This window comes from Falco punctatus (assembly GCF_963210335.1).
Source record: "Falco punctatus genome assembly, chromosome: 15".
In the NCBI taxonomy this organism is placed as follows: Eukaryota; Metazoa; Chordata; class Aves; order Falconiformes; family Falconidae; genus Falco; species Falco punctatus.
In genome coordinates, this window is record NC_137595.1 from 7133167 (window position 1) to 7151241 (window position 18075).

General features: G+C 36.3%; 1 protein-coding gene across 21 annotated transcripts in view; it reads left to right on the top strand.

Annotated features, from left to right (window-relative positions):
- The first annotated feature begins 374 nt into the window (after nt 1-374).
- Nucleotides 375-18075, top strand: part of LOC308053996 (uncharacterized protein) — a 295467-nt gene continuing 277766 nt past the window's right edge. For 20 of the 21 annotated variants that reach the window (XR_013923879.1, XR_013923880.1, XR_013923881.1 and 17 more), the window contains exon 1: nt 375-10796. The gene's annotated coding sequence lies outside the window, so the exon portion shown is untranslated. The remainder of the gene's footprint in view (nt 10797-18075) is intronic. The other variant, XR_013923899.1, reaches the window with a different exon arrangement.

The following is an 18075-nucleotide window of genomic DNA, read 5'->3' on the forward strand; positions in this document are numbered from 1 at the left end:
CTGATCCTTCAGGGAATGCCAGCCTGCTCCCCGGCGGTCTCCCCTGCCCCGCGGCCTGGCGCGCCCCCTCCCCTCCGCCTTCACCGGCCCCGGCGCTCCAAGGGCTGTCCCTCATGCGTCTTCCCCTCATTCCCCCTGTCTCCGAGGTGCTTTCCCAGCGCTCCCAGGGTTGTTCCTCACACGTCTCCCCCTCACTCCTCCCGTCTCCGAGGCACTTCCCTAGAGGCGCCAGCACATGGCTGCGGCCGGGCTGTGGGGAACCGGCCCCGGCCTCCCCGCACAGAGGCCCTGGCGGCTGCCTGCTGCCAGTCCTGGAAAAAGTAAGGAACAAAGATAAATGTTAACCTAGTGAAGTATTAAAACAAAATAGATTTTTTAAGAAAATCACCTCGACATTTTAAGCACCGATACAGTGATCGCTATGGACAGGGCAAACACCTTGGAGTGGCGTTTGCAGGCCTGCTCCTCCCAGCAAAGGTGGGTCTGTGAAAGCCAAGGATGCGCAGTAAAATGTTACCAGCTCTTTCAGAGATGACAGAAAGGAATTGCTAATATCCTTGGAAAGACTGAGCATGGTGACAAACCAGTAATAGTGAGCAAATACCTAAGGCTTTATCCTTTTCAAAGCATGCCATTAGTTTTTGAAGGAACAGCTTCAGAACTTCCAACTATCAAGCCCCAGAAGACAATGGCAGATCAGTGCAGTCTATTCAGAGTGACTGTGTCTTTGCACTAACTTTGCTGCCTTTACTGTCAGCCAGGCCCAGGTAAGATGTTGGTAGGATCACAGTGAGCATTTCTGGTGACCATACAATAAGCCAGGGTATGTGGAATTTCAAGTTCAAAGTGCCAACGTACCTACCCAAAACCTTTCATTTGCTCTCTGAAATGACTCGTCCAATTAGTAGTCATCTCTACAATCTCTAGCAGGGCCAGGTTATGTTTACCAGTATTACAAAAATACCTTCACTGATTAACTCAAAGTTAGAATCTTTTAAAACATAATTTTGTTGCAATGTGGTTTTGCTTCTAGCTTCTCAAAATGTTTCTAATCAGTGTGCTGAAAAAAGTTTGAGGTGAAATGCTTCTGCCATTAATGTGAGATCTTGAAAAAGCAAATGTAGTGTGTAAATATTCTGTGGCTGGTGCACTTCCCATAGGCTGTGCAAACTTCAGGCAAGTGAAATGAGTGGGAGAGTCTAAGATGGGACAGAAGAAAAAAAGATGAAACAAGTAACAAGACAAAATAAAAATAATTATCAAAACAGTTGTTATCTTGCTCCTATCAGTAGATGAAAAATAATGAAATGTATGTGAATAGGCTTGTCCATTGTATGATTCTAGCTGTTTCAGCTTGTATGTGATCCAGGAAATGGAAGAAACCTCAGATTATAGCAAAATCTGTTCAGTGAAGTTAGCGCTCCTTGAGAACATCTTAAGTGGATATAATTTAAAAGCATGTCAGCTGGGCCAGGTGGAGTTGGGTGACTCTCAAACTGATCTCAAGTTGTGTTTCCAGCTGGTAATATTTAGTCTACTCTTGTCATCAGTTAAGAGTAACTAGAGAATGAAATGCATTCTGCTCTCTTCCACTTAAGGAAAAGTTTTGCATCGTGACAGGTTTATTGCTTATGTTTGTTGTTACACAGTAGTTTGTTCGCTGTACTTTCTGTAATGGATGTGGCACTCTATTACTCTCCTGGAATGCAGGATTGTCCTCGGAAAATTTGGCTTGTCCGGATCTGTGGAGGTTTATCCTGGGCTCAAGCCAGCTTTTGTTTACAGAAGCACCTCACTGTTAGAGGCAAAGGTATAAGAATGTCCAGTGGCTTTATGTGATCTATGCTGTAGTAACAAATGTGGCATAAATAGATTAGATGGGCCTTGGCTGTGTCTTTTTAAGTGGAAAGAATGCCACTATGTACTGGATAAACTCACACCAAAATTTACATTGCCTGTTTCTGTGCATGTAAACTGTATTTTGCAGAAAAGTATTTATTTTTCAAGTAAGCAACAGTTGGAAAAAATAGCTATTGTAATATAATTCTAGAATTCTGAATGGAAGATTTTGCTTCAGTGTGGGTTTTTTGGGTTGGTTTTGTTTTATTTGTTTTTATGGAATTAACCTGTATTAAAAAGCTTGCAAAGTAACTCATCAAAGATAGAAAGGAACTCAAAACTGACATCTCACATAATAGCACATCTGTCCTATTGATTTGTTCATAAAATACGGATACTGCACTTAATACTGGTTTTATCTTATTTTTTCAAGTTCTGCCTTTTGGCACCTACATGCTCTGGCCTTCTGTTCAGCTGCATAATCTGAGAACTTCTCCTCACTTGTTAAATGCATCAGTTTCTAGAATACTATTACTTTTAGAACTTCTGTTATCCTATGATATTATTTTGCTGCTGAAACCTGCCAGCTGAATACTATTAGAAGAGGTACATGGTACAATTACTATAGAAAGAGTCTGTTTTGTTACTTTGCACATTATAGCATTCTTTAAAAGGCTGTGGCTGGGCAGAGAGAAAACTCTGTTTGTCTTGCCCTGATTAGGGTCAGATGCAACCGCCTGGCACTAAATTTCTCCTTTTTATGGACATATTCAAGAAGAAATAAACTGCTGGTGTGCAGTCTGGGGTAAGAAGGAAATAGAAGTGAGCATGCAGGAAACCTGTAGTGCAACAGGGTCTAAGGCTTCTGAGGAAGCACATGAAACAATTTACCCAGGGATATAATGGAGCATGTATTATGGTTTATTGCAGTTTAGGAAGCCCTGATGAATAGCTTGATTGAGAGCAACCCTGAGAATAAGGGAAAACCCTGTAAGGATGCAAAGGAAGACATTTGTTTACAAATCTCCTTTATTTCTCATCTCCCTCAGTCATTCTCAATTCTCCCCATACCAAAAATTACTTGTTTTTGTTGTGTATTTTCAAAAAAAAACTGGCATTTGAGCTTAAAAGCCGTTCTGATCTTTTCAGATGTGCTTGTTTTTAAGAAAAGGTCTAGACAGATTTTGTCAAAGCTCCTACCAATTTGAGCTCCTGTCATTGTAATAGGTGCTGACTTGTTTATGTATATTCTCAGGGAATATTGCTATTTTAAATGCCATTTGTGCTTGCTGATGTTTTTCTAGAATTATGGGACTAAACAATTTAGACTTGCAAAAATTGTGGCTTTGTATGTGCATTTGTATTTTCAAATGCATAGAGAAAAATGGATGGGTACTGTGTATGTTTGGGTGTTTTCTTGTCACCTGAACTGACCTCACTTAAAATTTTGACCATTTTTCATGGTGGAAGCTTATATTCAAGTGGAAATTTGTATTTTTAAAAATTTACATTTGTAAAAACGTAAAAATTTGGGAATGCAACCAAGTATTTGAACTTCTGTGAGTTGTTTTTCTAGTGTACAGCCTAATGTGAAGTAAGGAAGACAAGGTATTGCTTGTAAACACCTCTTTGGCTAGTGAAATTCTTCATTACACTAAATATTTTTTTTAGTTAATGCAAAAGGGACTCTGTGTGAAGTTTTATTTTATACACACACTCACACACACCACCCAAATTGCTGTTTGTACTACATGAAAACTTTTTCATAGGGAAATGCTCATCTCATCAGAAGTAATTGTTAGGAAAATGTACTTCTCTGTTCGTTCTTGGTCTAGAATATCCAGGACTTAAATTTTCCTGTTTATCAGTGTTAAACGAATGATGGGCGCATATTTAACACTGTTATATTTGAAGTAAAAACAAAAGTAGGGCCACAGAGTTTTTGTGACAGTATTGTGAATGCCTTTCTCATTTGTTCTGTACCAAGTGGTCTTGAAGTCTGTAGATCTCCCTTACTCCACTGTTAATACCACCTTGAGAGGTCAAGTCTGCACAAGACTTATATCACTGTTTTCATCGTGTCCCTAAACAGTAAACTCTGGATTGCATTAGGTAATTCTTTTCTCAAAGAAGGATCAACTGCTGAGCAAACAACTGGTTCAGGTCTTTGAAGAACTGCAGTTATTGCCCGATAGCCCTGTCCCATTGCTTCAAAGGAATCAAACCACCAAGGAGTATATTATTGATTTTACTGTTTTGGTTGCATTTATTAATGATACCATAAATGTTGTCAGCTACCTTCTGTTCTTGTAGCTAGTAACCAGCAGTGTGTTGGTTCAGTCCATTCAGTAGGTAGTCTGTTTTGAGAACATGAGGATTAAGAAATTTCTGTCTTTTTCACTCTTCCAAACACAGGAATATTCTGTAACTTCTAGTCACTGTGATTTGTCTTTGTGTTTCCTATTAGCAAGGGCAGTATGTACAGTTTCTTATGGAGGTGGACTTTAAAGGTGGAATTTCCCTCAACATGAGGGCAAGGTCATTGCTCTGTCCCAGAATCTGGAAAGCAAGGGCTCTTTAACATTGCTCAACATTCATTGTTCAATAAAATATATTTTCTATTGGAAAAAATGCAAGTTATTAAGTTCTTCCAGAAAGATCCTTGATAAGTGCTTTAATCACTGGACCAAAGCTAGTCTCTCATGCTCTGCCTTAGGGAAATTGTTAGTAATTACACTAGGTAGGATGCTTCCTAAACAGAATAAGAGCTCTTTAGCTTGGGGCTTAAGGCACACTGCTGATAGGCCAAATAGCTTCAGATATTTGGCCCTACCTTGAAAACAATGAGCTGGAGAGTGGATCTGAGGCAGGCAGTTGGGTGGCTTTTTAGTTAAAGCTTTGGAACTCCTTGCCACAGTATGCTCTAGATATGAAGAGTTTACGTAGGTTCAGAGAGAATTGGGCTAATTCTTAGAAGAAAAAATAAATCATTAAGTTCTGCTAAATATAGAAAAATTTAAGAAGTTCCTGAGCTGCAGCTTGTTGTATTAAAAGTGAAGATATCTAATATATAACATTGTCAGTGAGAAGATAGCTAAATAGGTCAGTATGGCTGCTCTTACATTCTTTCTGTGTTTGTTGGGAAGAATAGTGATATGAACATGAGTCTGCCATATCGCAGGTGAAAGCCTTATCTGTAAGGCTTACTGTGTTTGTGGGGGATGTAAAAGCAGTGCCTGTTTTGTAAAAACTTTCTAAACTGTCCAGCTTTTTGTTTCTCATTAAATTGAATCCAGTTTTCTAGTCAGCTTTTCTCTTAGGCAAAAAAAAGGTAGGAAAGGAAGCTCATGCATGATAAGTAATGGTTTGATGGTGAGAGTCAGTGAACGTGAGGTATGGGAAGTTTATAAACTGGGAAATAAATTCAGTTTTATTATGTTTTTATGTAGGAGGGGAAGGTAAAACGTAAGAGTGAGAACAGAGTGAATCAGGCAATTGTTTCTTAGGAAGAGGTATAATGCTCAAATAGGAAATACTGTAATAGGAGCTTAGAATTTCTTTCTAAACTCCTTTGGTGTTCTTGAAGTGTCTTACCTGGTGTGGCCTTTCCAGTGCCTCCACATCTGAGAAGTCCTTGATATATTTTGTTTTAGCAGCACTTTGGTATTTGGAGGCCAAACAATTACAGTTCTAGTACAACTACAAATCCTGCTGGAGTCAGTGCTCCCATTAACGGTAATGGAGGTTGGGTCTCTGCTCCTGAACACAGCACTCAACATTCACCCATAATTGTCTATAAAATCAAATCATATCCACTTTATTATTTGACATTGCTCCCTCTGACAGTCCTGTAAACACATCAAAATTGCTTTCTTGGATGTTTAGTACATACCCCTTTGTATCCTTTGAGGCAATTTTCTGTTAATTTAAGATGCTCTAGCATGTTGCATGGGGAGGTAACTACTGAAGATGGTTAACCTATTGATCTGTTACCCCTTACTTTGTATTGCTTTTACCCTCCCATTTCTCTTCTCTCCGATGTTTTCTCATTATCTGTATCTCGCATGTTAATGCTAGTCTTCCAGATGAAATCATACACACTTTCCAAAAGAGAGGGTTTTTTATGTGGAGCTTTGTAGTGTTTTGTAGTAGTAACATCATCATTTGTTTGTAAGGAATGTAATGTTTGATTGTATTGTTTCTGTTGGTTTAACACATAAGTTTATGAATGTTAGTCATGAAAACAGACCAATTTATCTTCTGAAAAAAAGGAAATAAAATCTTGATAAAACCTTTTAACTTTCAAAGCTCCTTCTGCTCATTGTTTATGTATGGTTTTGCAGCCTGGATATTTTTAGACTGGTACTCCCATTGAAAATATGAGTTTTGAATGTTTAAAGAACACATGAGTACATCTTACTGAGATCATCTTTGCTCCTGTATTTTTCCAGTTTCTTTGCATCTACTCATACAGCAAACTTGATGGAAGCTTTTTTCTCTTTTGCTCATTAGCATACATTCCTCTGTCTTCAGAGATATAAATGTTATAATGTTGTAATAGCAGAGTTTGTGGGAAAAGAAAGAACAATTTGTTGACTTGGAATAAGTACACTGCTGTTTGCTTGGCTAAACTACATCTCATCACAATAATGTATTTTTATTTACTTTTAATGACCATTTCACTGTGCTATTTGCTCAGAATGCTCTTAAATTTGAACAGGAGTTTCTTCTCCTTTTATCACCTTATCTTTGTTTTCCCCAAGAGCGTTGTTGGCCTACCAAGCTGTGACAATTTCCATGAAATGCCACGATCAGGATATGATCAGAAAAATGATACTGTCCAAGTCTCAAGGTGATATCAGAAACATTGTGTTCATTTCCTAACTGAGATCAGTTAAAAGAAGTGCCATGTGTATTTGAAACCCACATAGACAGGTGTTTATTTGGTTATCCTAGCCACTAAGAAATAAGAATAGTCAAATATAGTAATATAATGAGACTCTATCAAAATACATATGTTATTTTTTTTTCATCTGTGCTTAAGTCTTTGCAATGTTAGTAAGTGTTTGCAATGTAAATGCTACAGGCTTTTCTAGGTCATTTAGCATTATATGAGAAATCACTGCTCTGACCCCATATGGTGAAGCGTCAGAAGCTAAACAGATTGGCAGGGCAGGGTCATAATGCACTATAATCCTTGAGGACATCAGATGCTGTTTAGCCAATTCAAAGCAGCTTGACATTCCTTTCACCAGAGACACTTTAGTTCTCTGTAGTAGTTCTGTCATAAAAACTAACTGCAGCAGACAGATTTGATATGCATTTCCTGAAGTAGTTTCAGCAGAGGTGGACAGGGTTTAATTCTAATATATATTTTGTGTTAGTTGGTTCATACAATAAACTACATGCCTTGGAAGTGGAATAAATTCCTGGTTCTTGTATTTATTTTTTTCCTGAATACATAGCGGGGTCATGAAGGAAGAGGTTACATGCTTTGAAGTGTTGTGGTTTAGTAGTCAAATCATAGAGGTGACAGGCTTTCTACATTCTACTTTCCGGAGTATTATTTGCTATTAATAAAAATCTCATTACACTTTTTCGGATTTCTCTTATGCATTCATAGTATGAAGAAGAAAAGTGCATCTGCAGAAAGATTGCATTGGAAAGGAACTCAGGAGACTGTCTAGTCTGTCTCCTGCTGCAAGATGGAATCAAAGCACAAGTAGGTGCTGGCAGAACTTATTCTAAAAGATCTCTAATGATAGTAACTTCACACTTTCTGTAAGCAATCTGTTCCAGGGATGAAATAATGTAATTTTTTAGGCAGGCTTTTTAGCTCTTCTAGCCATAAAAGCAGTATGATATATTGCAGGAACGAAACTGGTGGATTTTGCATGAGAAGCATTGAAGGTATTTTTTCTGAGTGAACACAATTGTTTCTCTTTCCATTTATTGTTATGGTAAACCACCCAACCAGGACTTATCAGAATTTTATGTATATGTGTGCGAATGCATATATATATCTGTCAACTTGAAGACCATGATGCCATCAAAGTTATTTAGAAAAATCCTGTTAAAAATTGTTAGTGATTTATATTCCTGAAGCTGAAGGACTAGGAACATGGAGATTCTATTCATAGCGATCCTCTCTGCAAAACTTTGAACTTGTTAGTTTGAACATCTCTTCACCTTTAGAGAGGATATAACACTTATGTGGTGGTGCAGAGCATTACGAGTCTGACATTTATGACATGGTTTTGTTCTTCTGCCTCTCCCTTCATCTCAACTTGTGAATGTTTTTGCTTTACTTTTATCTAGTTGGTTTTATCAGACTAGAATTATACTAAATACATGAGATTTATCTAATGATAAATATCTGCGTTAAACTGTATATAAAAATATTTAATGTAGAAGGTGTTTGAAGGTGTGTGCTAATGGTATTGGGTTTTTCTCCAATGTGCCAACTGTATTTCGAGGCTGTTTTATTCATCAAGGTTAATTTTGCATTTTTAACTCCTAGGTAATTATAGAAATGTTTATTTTAAAACTGAACAGGCTGGAATTGCAGCTTGAGGTGTGTTTGCTATGAATACACAGTGAACAAATCTATGCACAGTGTATATGTTGCTCACAGTACCATTATTAATATAATTTATTTATAAATGGGCCTGTGAAAATACTGTGTATTTTTGATAGCAGTTGCAGTCAGAGAAGAATGGCTGGTTTTCTGCTGTTATCTAAGATGTTATTCAGCTTGAAATACAGGGTTATCTAGCTCAGGCACTTCAAAATTTCCTTTAATCTCCACAAACTACTGTATTCCCAAAAGCATCATTGATCATCCATCTCTAAAATTATCTCATGGCATTGTCCCTCTTTTTAAAATGTTTGTTGTTCTCTTTCCTCCTCTACTTTCTTTTATGCAGATTCATTTAAATATACTTATTTTTTTTATTAGTTTGTTTCCCCTCTCTTTAGAAATTAGGTTTCTATCTGTTTTGTTTCTTCTCGTTCTTCAGTTTTACCATAAATGGTGAGTGCATCCATAAATCCTAGGGTTTCAGATATCCTAGATGCTATTCCTTTTTTCTTTATTTATCTGTTAGAAAAACAGGGGGAAAAAAAGCAAAAAAACCCAACAAACCAACATTTTTGACCAATGCTCAGATATCAAACTATACTCTCTTATGTTTTGTTGGTTTTTTTTTTTTTTTTTTTTAATACCATCATTCTAAAATAGTCCAACATAGTATAATATTTGATCTTTCTTTGTGTCTGCTTTGACTATTCTTTTCAGCAAGTAATACAGGTAATACCATTACACATGACTCCCCAGGCTGTCTTAAGAGCAATGATCCTACAAAAGCTTTTTCAAATTCATGAAAAGCAGAATGTATAGCAGCTATGTAGTATTCCTAGTCTCATTATGGTAAATAGGAATATTTTTCCTGGGGTCATTAATAGACCTGTAGTCTCAAACAATTAATTCGTGTTTCAGGTTACTGTATTTTATAATGCAGAGCTAAGAAATTTGGTTCAAATGCTTGGCTTGTTCACATGATGTTTAAATTTTAATCTGCAGTGAATAACAAGTGTGGAATTCTTTTGTTATCTGTCAGCATTTTATATTATCCAGTGGGAATCTTGTACAACTTCAGAGGAGACCCATCTGTTTTACTGTTCTTCTCATTATGCCAATCAAAAAGTCACTTCTAATAGCTTGAGAGCGCCACACAATGTTTTTGGTTGAGTCATAGAAGAAAATGAACTTCCCCTATCCCCCTGCCATGAGTTGGTTTTAGTTCTGAGAATTTGCATTTTCTGAATGGAACTCTCAGCGAGTTACCTTTTAACTCAGATTTTAATTAGTTGATGTAATAACTATTGACTTTGCTGTAGGAATATGCCAGTATTATTGATATGACAATTAAATGCAAAATGATTAGTCTATTAAAGAAGTACTAATTGACTTCTGTCTTACTAGGCTAAACTGTTAAGAGCTGATTGGTCAGAATAAAGTGAGCTGTATCTGTAATTATTAAGCTCTGAATTTCACTTCTTATGCTATTTATATTTTTTTCTGTTTTTCTTTGAATAATCCTCTGAGTTGATAGATGCATGTTTTCAGATGGATTTTAATCTAGTTTGAATAGAAATTGCAGGAATAGTTTGCATTTATTGATGATGCATTAGTGTAAGATTTTGTAGGCAAAGGAGAAAGCCTTCTAGATGATCTGGAAATTGTTATATTTTGATGGTGCTGAGAGGCTTAAGAATGTTTACTAATAAGATAATTATTCGTTGTGCTTAATATTGGGTCATAATACATTAACTTGACTTTCCGTAACATAGTGTGGCTTCCTCAGTTTGCAAAGTGGATGAAAGTTATGCCTAATGGTATTTGTTTAAAATTGATCCTTCTTGTCTTGATAGGAGCTTATGGTCATTTTGCATGGATACAAAGGATTGCACAAAATATGAAGTACTGTGTTGTTGGGGTGTTTTTGTTTTGTTGATTGTTTTTGTCTTGACCTTTTCTGCATTGTCTTTATAAACACCATTTTCTTATTTGCAGTAAAACCTTGGCTACTTTGACTCTTGTGCCTATAGACAACATACTCTTCTGTTTGGGAGAAGCCTTGTCAATTCTGAAATTTTGAAAATACATGAAATACAAAACTGTTGTAAATGAAGCTTTACAATACCAGAATGAGTTCATCACCATTTTCTCCTATGTTATATAGGGAGGAAAAAAAATCCCCTTAGAGTTAAATTTTAGTTTTATTGCTGATAGATAATTTAAATGTTTAACTGTTAAATTGAAATGAAGTTGTTGCTGACAGCCCTTATTTATCAGTTGTAATAGTCTGTGTGTACTAAGCATTGCTCTCCCTTTTCTTCCAGGCCAAGTGTAAAAGGCACTGAAATAGCTTCATAATCAAGATCTGGGAAGAAAGGTAAGACTTGAAGGACATAAATTGATGATAATTGTCTTACTTTGCTGTTTTGGATTCAATTTTTGTTTTGTGTTCTGCTGCCTAGAAGGCTCCGTACTCTTGTGAAATTCCTGTGGTTTTGCTATCATAAGAAAATAATGTTTTAAATTCTCCAGAAAATTTCCCCCTTTGTATCAGTGTGGTACTTCCAGTGTCCATGATTTGTCTGTTTGTCCTTCATGGTGTAGGACAGTGAATGACTCTGGGTTGTTGATGTTCCTTATTCACACAAGTCTTAGAGTTTAAGCAGAAATGTATAAAAAAATCCTTTGTATTTTTCAAAAATTCACTTTTAGGTAATTAGTGATGTTCACATGTTTTCATAATTGCCTATTTTTTGTGTCTGAATACCATGGCTTAAAATATTCACAGCAGTCAAAGGAAAGGAAACAAAGAGAAATAGAACTGTGTCTGTGAGTGTTGCGCACAGTGACGACGGTTTTGCTTAGTTATGTTGCTGGTGGGTGCTTTAGAACTATAAGCCTAATTTCTTTGGGGTTGGTTTGTTTCTTTTTTAGTTTTTGGTTTTTAAAATGCACATATTGCGTCATTTTAAGAATATCTGAGATGCTTTGGTATTAGCTAGCAGTAAAGATAGTGGTAAGAGAGGATGAATGCTGATGTTTAGGTGAATCATGTGGAGGTGGGTAGAAGGAAATGGCATCCTGGGAGCTGTAAAAGTGCCTCTAGTTTTCTCTCTACTAGCACTCTGTGTCTTGGTTGATAACATATCAAAGGAACAACAAGAACAGCTGTCTGCTTTGTTATAAAACTGCCTATACATGCTACTCCCCAGGCAGTCCATCCCCCTAGTACAGGGGATCACTAGGCTAACAGCATGTTTCAGACATTTGCCTGCCTCCTTAAATCTGTTGTTCCCCTCCTCCCAGGCCATGCTCAGTGGATTCATGTGACTGTAGTCTCAGTATGTCAACAGACAGGACTTCTTGAAGCTATAGGATTCAGAACTGTTTTTCTGTTTCTGTGGAAAGTACAAAAAATAAACTAGAAGAGTGTGTGTGATGGCTTAAATTGAACTGAAGGAACTAGCTTTAAATGCCTGGAACCAAAAGCATACTTTATGAAACAGGTGGGACAGGAAGAACAACTTGGTTAGTGTAGTTCAACAAGAATTGTGAAGGTGTTGGTACAGCAGAATATACTTAATTTGAGCAGAAGTTGAGGTAGGGACAACAAGATATGTAACCCTATAGCTGAGACCCAAACTTGATCCAGAAGGTAAAGTAAAAAGAAAAGAAAATCTCACAACATGAAAAACAGACATGAAGAGTGATGAGTTCTTAGTGAACTAGATTGAGATTTGTATCAAAGAGTATGTTACACTTGCAAGAGCTGAGGTAGCTAAGAAGTGAATGAATGTTTTACACAGTTTTAAAAGGTATTGAATTCTTTATCTCTAATACATTGTAGATGGTGTTGGGGATCTTGTATGCTGTGGAGTGGGAATGGCAATCTGGAAGCAGAAGAAAATAATTATATAGACGCCTAGGATGCTAATGCTGACAATTAAGTAATATTACAGAAGGTTCCTGATGCAGTATTATCGTAACAGAAAGAAGCATAACACTACCATGATTTTCAGTCACTGGTAGAGAAATCGCTAGTTTCTAACAGTAAGAATAGCAATTAAAAAAATAAAAAAAGAAATAACACTTTTTTCCATCATCTTTTTAGCTGAGCATCTTTTTTGCTGTAAGCAAATCACCTGAAAAATTATGTGCTGAAATAGAACTTTTTTTCATTATGTACACTCACAAGAGACTGTTTAAAGCACACTTGATTTGGCAATCCAAAAAAGTATAAAATAATTATCACAAAGGTTATGTTCCTTAGATTATGTGCTCTGCTTTATATTTTTGAATACAAGCCAATGTTCTCCAACTAACCATTTCAAAAGACTTGAAAATCATTTTAAAAAGAAACAAACAAACCCCATAAAATAACTCAAAATCTTTTCACAATTCATTTAAGTAGCTTTCTAATCACATATGCAAAACTGAAGTAGCTTCTTTTTTTCCTTCATTACATTCACAGAACCTAAGTGAGAAACATGTTTCATTTGAAGACCTGCATGCAGTAAACCAGGCTGTATGTCTATGCAGGCACTTTCAAAGAAATCTGGGCATTGACCATTTCGGCTGTAGGTCAATTACATAACTTAAAGCTGAATGCATGGGATAAATAGTGATTCAAACAGACAATGTCAATAAATCTCTGAAGGGAGGAATGGAGCAACTTGGTATATGGGATGAAAGTGATCTACAAATAAGAATCAAGAATGGCAGATAGAACAGATCAACAAACTATAGGTAGAACTACATATATATAAATATATATATATATAATGGTTTTGGAAAGCTTGAAAACTAACAATATTTGGGATGCTTTTAATTGAGGTTTTAAGGCAGCTATTAAACTATGAGATGGAATATAAATGGGATATTGTGTAATGCTTATTTATATAAGAGGAAACAAGTAAAGAAATTATGATGAGGAAGAACCCTTGAAGTGTGAAATTCTTATGGTTACATTTAAAAAGTTACAGTTCTATTTTTTTGGTCTTACCTAACAGCAGTAGAAAGTCAGGTAATAATACTAGGTCTCTATGGCATTTTAATTTAACATGCCATTATCTCAAAAGTTTGTTTAAATCATTCCAGTAGGTGTTGAACATAGAACTTTTTTTGATAAAGCTGTTGAAAGTTTATAGGTTTGGGGGTTGTATGATTTGAAAGGACCATCATAGAATTTTGAAGACAAGAAGGAAGGAGGAAAAATAAAAAGTGCACTGCTGAATGGCATCCTATGACGAAAGAATAGTTGAAGTGATTCAGTAATTTTAGTTTTCATATGGGTGACTTGATAGCTCAGATCTTGTCTTCAGATCTGCTGAACAAGTGCAAAATTTTAAAAAATCAGTACATTTGTGGTCACTGCTAGTTTGTAAGTGAAATGTTTGTTGCTTGTTATTTGGTACCATTTGATATTCAGTTGTGAAGTTCAAAACCTGGAGCTGACTGGATATTCCACACACACACACACACCCCCCAAAAGGAATGCTGTGCCAAAAAAGACATGAAATTTAGTTATCAAGTCTCATTAATACTATGATCTATTAGGTTATGCTTTTCTGTTTCGCTGCAGGGATTTTTCAAAGCTCTACAGCGTTGAATGTGTGAAACACATGTCTTTGAAACAACAGAGAATGCTGTTACAGGCATACATAGCCTGTCTTTCCCAATCTCTTTTGGAAAAGAAATGTGAAACCTGATTTCCTGTTGAAATAGAAGTGGAAACGTCCACCTCACTCCTGCTATTTGGTAGAGTTAATTTGAATCTTTTATTTGCTACACTGATAGCAATTGAGACAGAAGAAAAAATGAAAGAAGAAAACAATGAAATATATTAGATAAGTTTACTATCCTTATATGCTGTCTTAAGGAGGATCCTTCCTTTATATCTCTGATTTGAGAGGCTGAACATAATGCTGCCTCCTACTCAGGATTTCTTTTTTCTATTTTTTTTTCTTCTTTTCTTAAAGATTTTCTGTATGCCTTTTCAACGCAAAGTGGGTCATCTTCAACTGCAAGCTGTTAAGCTTTTTCAATCCAATTTTCAAGAAAATTAACCAGCTCTTTCTTACCCAGATCATATGGGAGCTCATGTAGCCTGAGGATTTCATCTTGGATCTAGTTCTCAAATATTTCTACATTGGTGTGTAAGATTTTATCTCCTTTCATTAGACTTGTGTACTCAGGCTTTTCCTCAGCTTTCAAAGAGTAACATTTTTTTTCTTTCCATTACATATTCTTCTTATTTTATACTTTCCAAGCTCTTGAGAAGCTTGAGCTCTCTGACACCGTTGTTTTCCTTAAAATCTACAGGAAAAACAACCAATTTCTTAGGAACACTTCTAACCACGCTTTTTGCTGCTAATTAGTTTGTTCTCAGAAGATGGATATTGTTTCTTCCAATGTTTTGTTGCTATAAAGTCTCAAAGTGTACATCTGTGTAATATTAATGTTTTAATATTTAAAGTCTTATTTCTTTAGCTATGTATTTTGATAGATTTCTGTAAGTTTTATTGCTGTGCAGTGGGAAAAAGTAAGTTACTAAGTGTGGCACTCCATGGCTTGATGTAAGGGACCTTCCAGTCTTTCTAAATTAATATATTTTTAAATTACTTAATCTGTCAAAAAGCAAAAAAGTTAGTTGGCAGCCAAAGCAAAGTGGCAAATTATGGATGATGCTATTGAAAATGCAATTGCTGATGTTCACCTAAGGTGGTAATATGTGAAGCTGGTACCCAGCCACCTGCATAAGAGGATGTTTTTGCTTTGTAGTGCTTGCATGTTATGACATCCTGGATGTTTAAGGATTTCAGTAAGTGAAAAAGTCAAGTTATAGGTATGTTAGTTAAGTGTGTTCCAGTACAAATTTGGTTGCACCAAGGCAATCTTATTCACTGAGTTAACAGGGCAGCTATGTGGCAGTAGTATGCTCTCAAAACAGCACAGAGGCAGTATGAGAAGGCTTTGTTTAGATCTAATCAGAAAAAGTATTGCATAGCATACATAGTCATAAATGAATACTAAACTTTTAAAATACCTATTCTTCTCTGCAGGGATTGGGATGGTTTGTGGTTTTAGAGAGTAACATTGCTAATCATCACTACTTGGGCATTGAACCAGCCCTTCTTGTCCCACTCCTGCAGCATGATTTGTAGCTCAAAATCTTAATTGAGTCCTTCAGGAATTAATTACATTTTCATTGGAAAGGAAGGAAATGGTAAGATCCAAAACGCATTTGACAAACACATGAAATGCTGAAAAATTAGGGAACAAAGTACCAAAAAGAGGGGAAATGAGCTTCAGTTTGGGAACAGTTTCAGACAGATTGGAAGTATGTGGAAACAGTCATCAGTGCATTCAATTAGTCTTAAAAGGCTAAGTTATGCAAGACATTGCTAATTTTGTCTAAACAAAGAGGATATTAAGTTTACTGTTGAGGAGAAGAAATGTATATCAAGTTAAAATGGGACTCCTTTGCACAATTTTTATTTTCTTCTTTCCTGTATTAATTCCTATATTATACATGCATTTTAACATGGTCTTAAAATCTTTTTAATGTGATATTGTCTGGATAATGAATCTGAATGGACATTCCTAAGCATTTTTTTTTTTTAAATAATCAGTCTGGATCCTGCATCCAGAGATACCGGACACCTTCACATCCTGTGCTTGCTGCCATTTGACCAGTACTGTACCTGTGCTAGCAAGTTTTACTGCTCGTTAGTTCTAGTTAGTTTAACTTTTTCCCCAGCAGCCTGCTGCATCTGAAATTATGATCAATATTAAAACCACTCAAAAACTACTGTCTGGCAAAATATAAGTGTCTGGAATGAGAATCAATGAACTTCAACAGAAGTAAATTTCTACAGAGCCATCTGTTGTTACTGCTGCTCTATGCAGTTGCAGAATTTTGACTAATATATAGTTATTGCATCAAGATCTCGTTCATTTCCATATTTACTATTCTTATAGATCTGTATATTTGTGGGAAAAGCTTTCCAAAGCTGAATTCTGAGGCTGCAATTACACAGTATTGTAGTGGTACTCCCGTAGCTTCATCTGGTTTTGGTTCAGTTATAGGATGTATATACTGCAAAGATGCTAGAAGTACTCCCCTTTTTATTTGTTACAAAATTGCAGTGAATAGCTGAGAGGTCAGTACACAAGCACAGCACTTCAAGGACAACTTTAAGGCACGTCTTGATTTGTGTGGTGTCAGCTTCACAATGTGGAAAGCTGCAGCTGAGGGCTGTCTGCTCTGGAGAGAAAATGTACTCACGCTGTCAAAGCCTATGAACAAAACGAGAATGACACTGGGCAGCACAGAAGGTGCCAGACAAAAGAAAATCCAGTGAGTTCAGGAAATTACACAGGTGGTAGCTCTTTGTGCTACTATAAGGTGAAAATCAGATTTCATAGCAAATAAGATGAAAAAGTTGATTCTTCATACTGTGAGTCAATAGAAAAGCTTTATCATCTATCCTCGTTTGGCTTCTTCCACTGTCATATAGGTGATCTTGTGCTCTCTGGATATTCATCTTAAAGCTTTTGGTCTTGGATTTTCCAGCACGGCTGTTTTTCAAAACAAATCAAACCAAAATCTTGCCATCCCTCAGGCATCTTTAAAAAAATTAGTGTACTTTGAATATAGTTCTTGTCTCCCTACAGTTGAAGTGTATTGCAGCAGTATGCTGTTTTAGAGTAACCCAAAATACATAGAATGTTATTTAAATGGAATTTGTCTTTGCTATTGATCCTGATAAAAATGATTCATAAACAGGATTTAGTGGGGACAATGTGCAGCTGGCTGGCACCTTAGATACGTTGTGTTATAATTGTTTAAAAATAACTGTTCACTGACTAGAGGGATGGTATCAGAAGCACCAAAGGATTTTTCTTGTCTCACAAAAGACCTTAATGGGCATATTTTATGATAAAAAGCAATGTAGACCTCTAACGTCTGGAGCTGTAACATATTTACTGTTCTAAGATACTTTGTTTTGTGTGTGTTGGGAACTAAAATAACAGTTGGAAATATCACCATTTGTATCGTGGCTCTGTCAACTCATGGCGTAGTAATTCCTTTATTCACTGTGCAGGGAAATAAAAGGGATATTGTTCCTTGGATGTATATCCCATAACAGTTGTGGTCCTTTTATTCCCCTCCGACTCAGATATATGCAGTTGTTAATAGAGTTGCCCAGCAGTGCTTTTTCACTTTCTCAGCCATATCATCTCCGTATCTGTGTCTATCTGTAGTTCTTTCTCTGATAACAGAGTATAAAGATATATGCAGTGATAGGAACCACTGATAGACAGGTTTATGGTCAGGTTTTTGAGTGATTTTGCATGCATGTGGAACAGTGACATTGGTAAAGCTACTGTTCAAAGACACATAGGAGTCCTGTGAGGGGAAAACAGGTTCACTTAAATTATGCAGTGCAGACTTCTAGACTACAAATGGAGAAAAAAGGGAAAACATGAAGAGAAAGCCCAACTGTAGGGCCTATTAATGCTTATATTATAAGAATTAATGAAAATGTGGAGAGAAAAACATCACGCTGGCCTTCTTTAGAATAAATGTCATGACTATACCCAATGCAGTCCACTAAACAGAAATCAGAGCTCCCCCAGGAAGGAAAATCCCT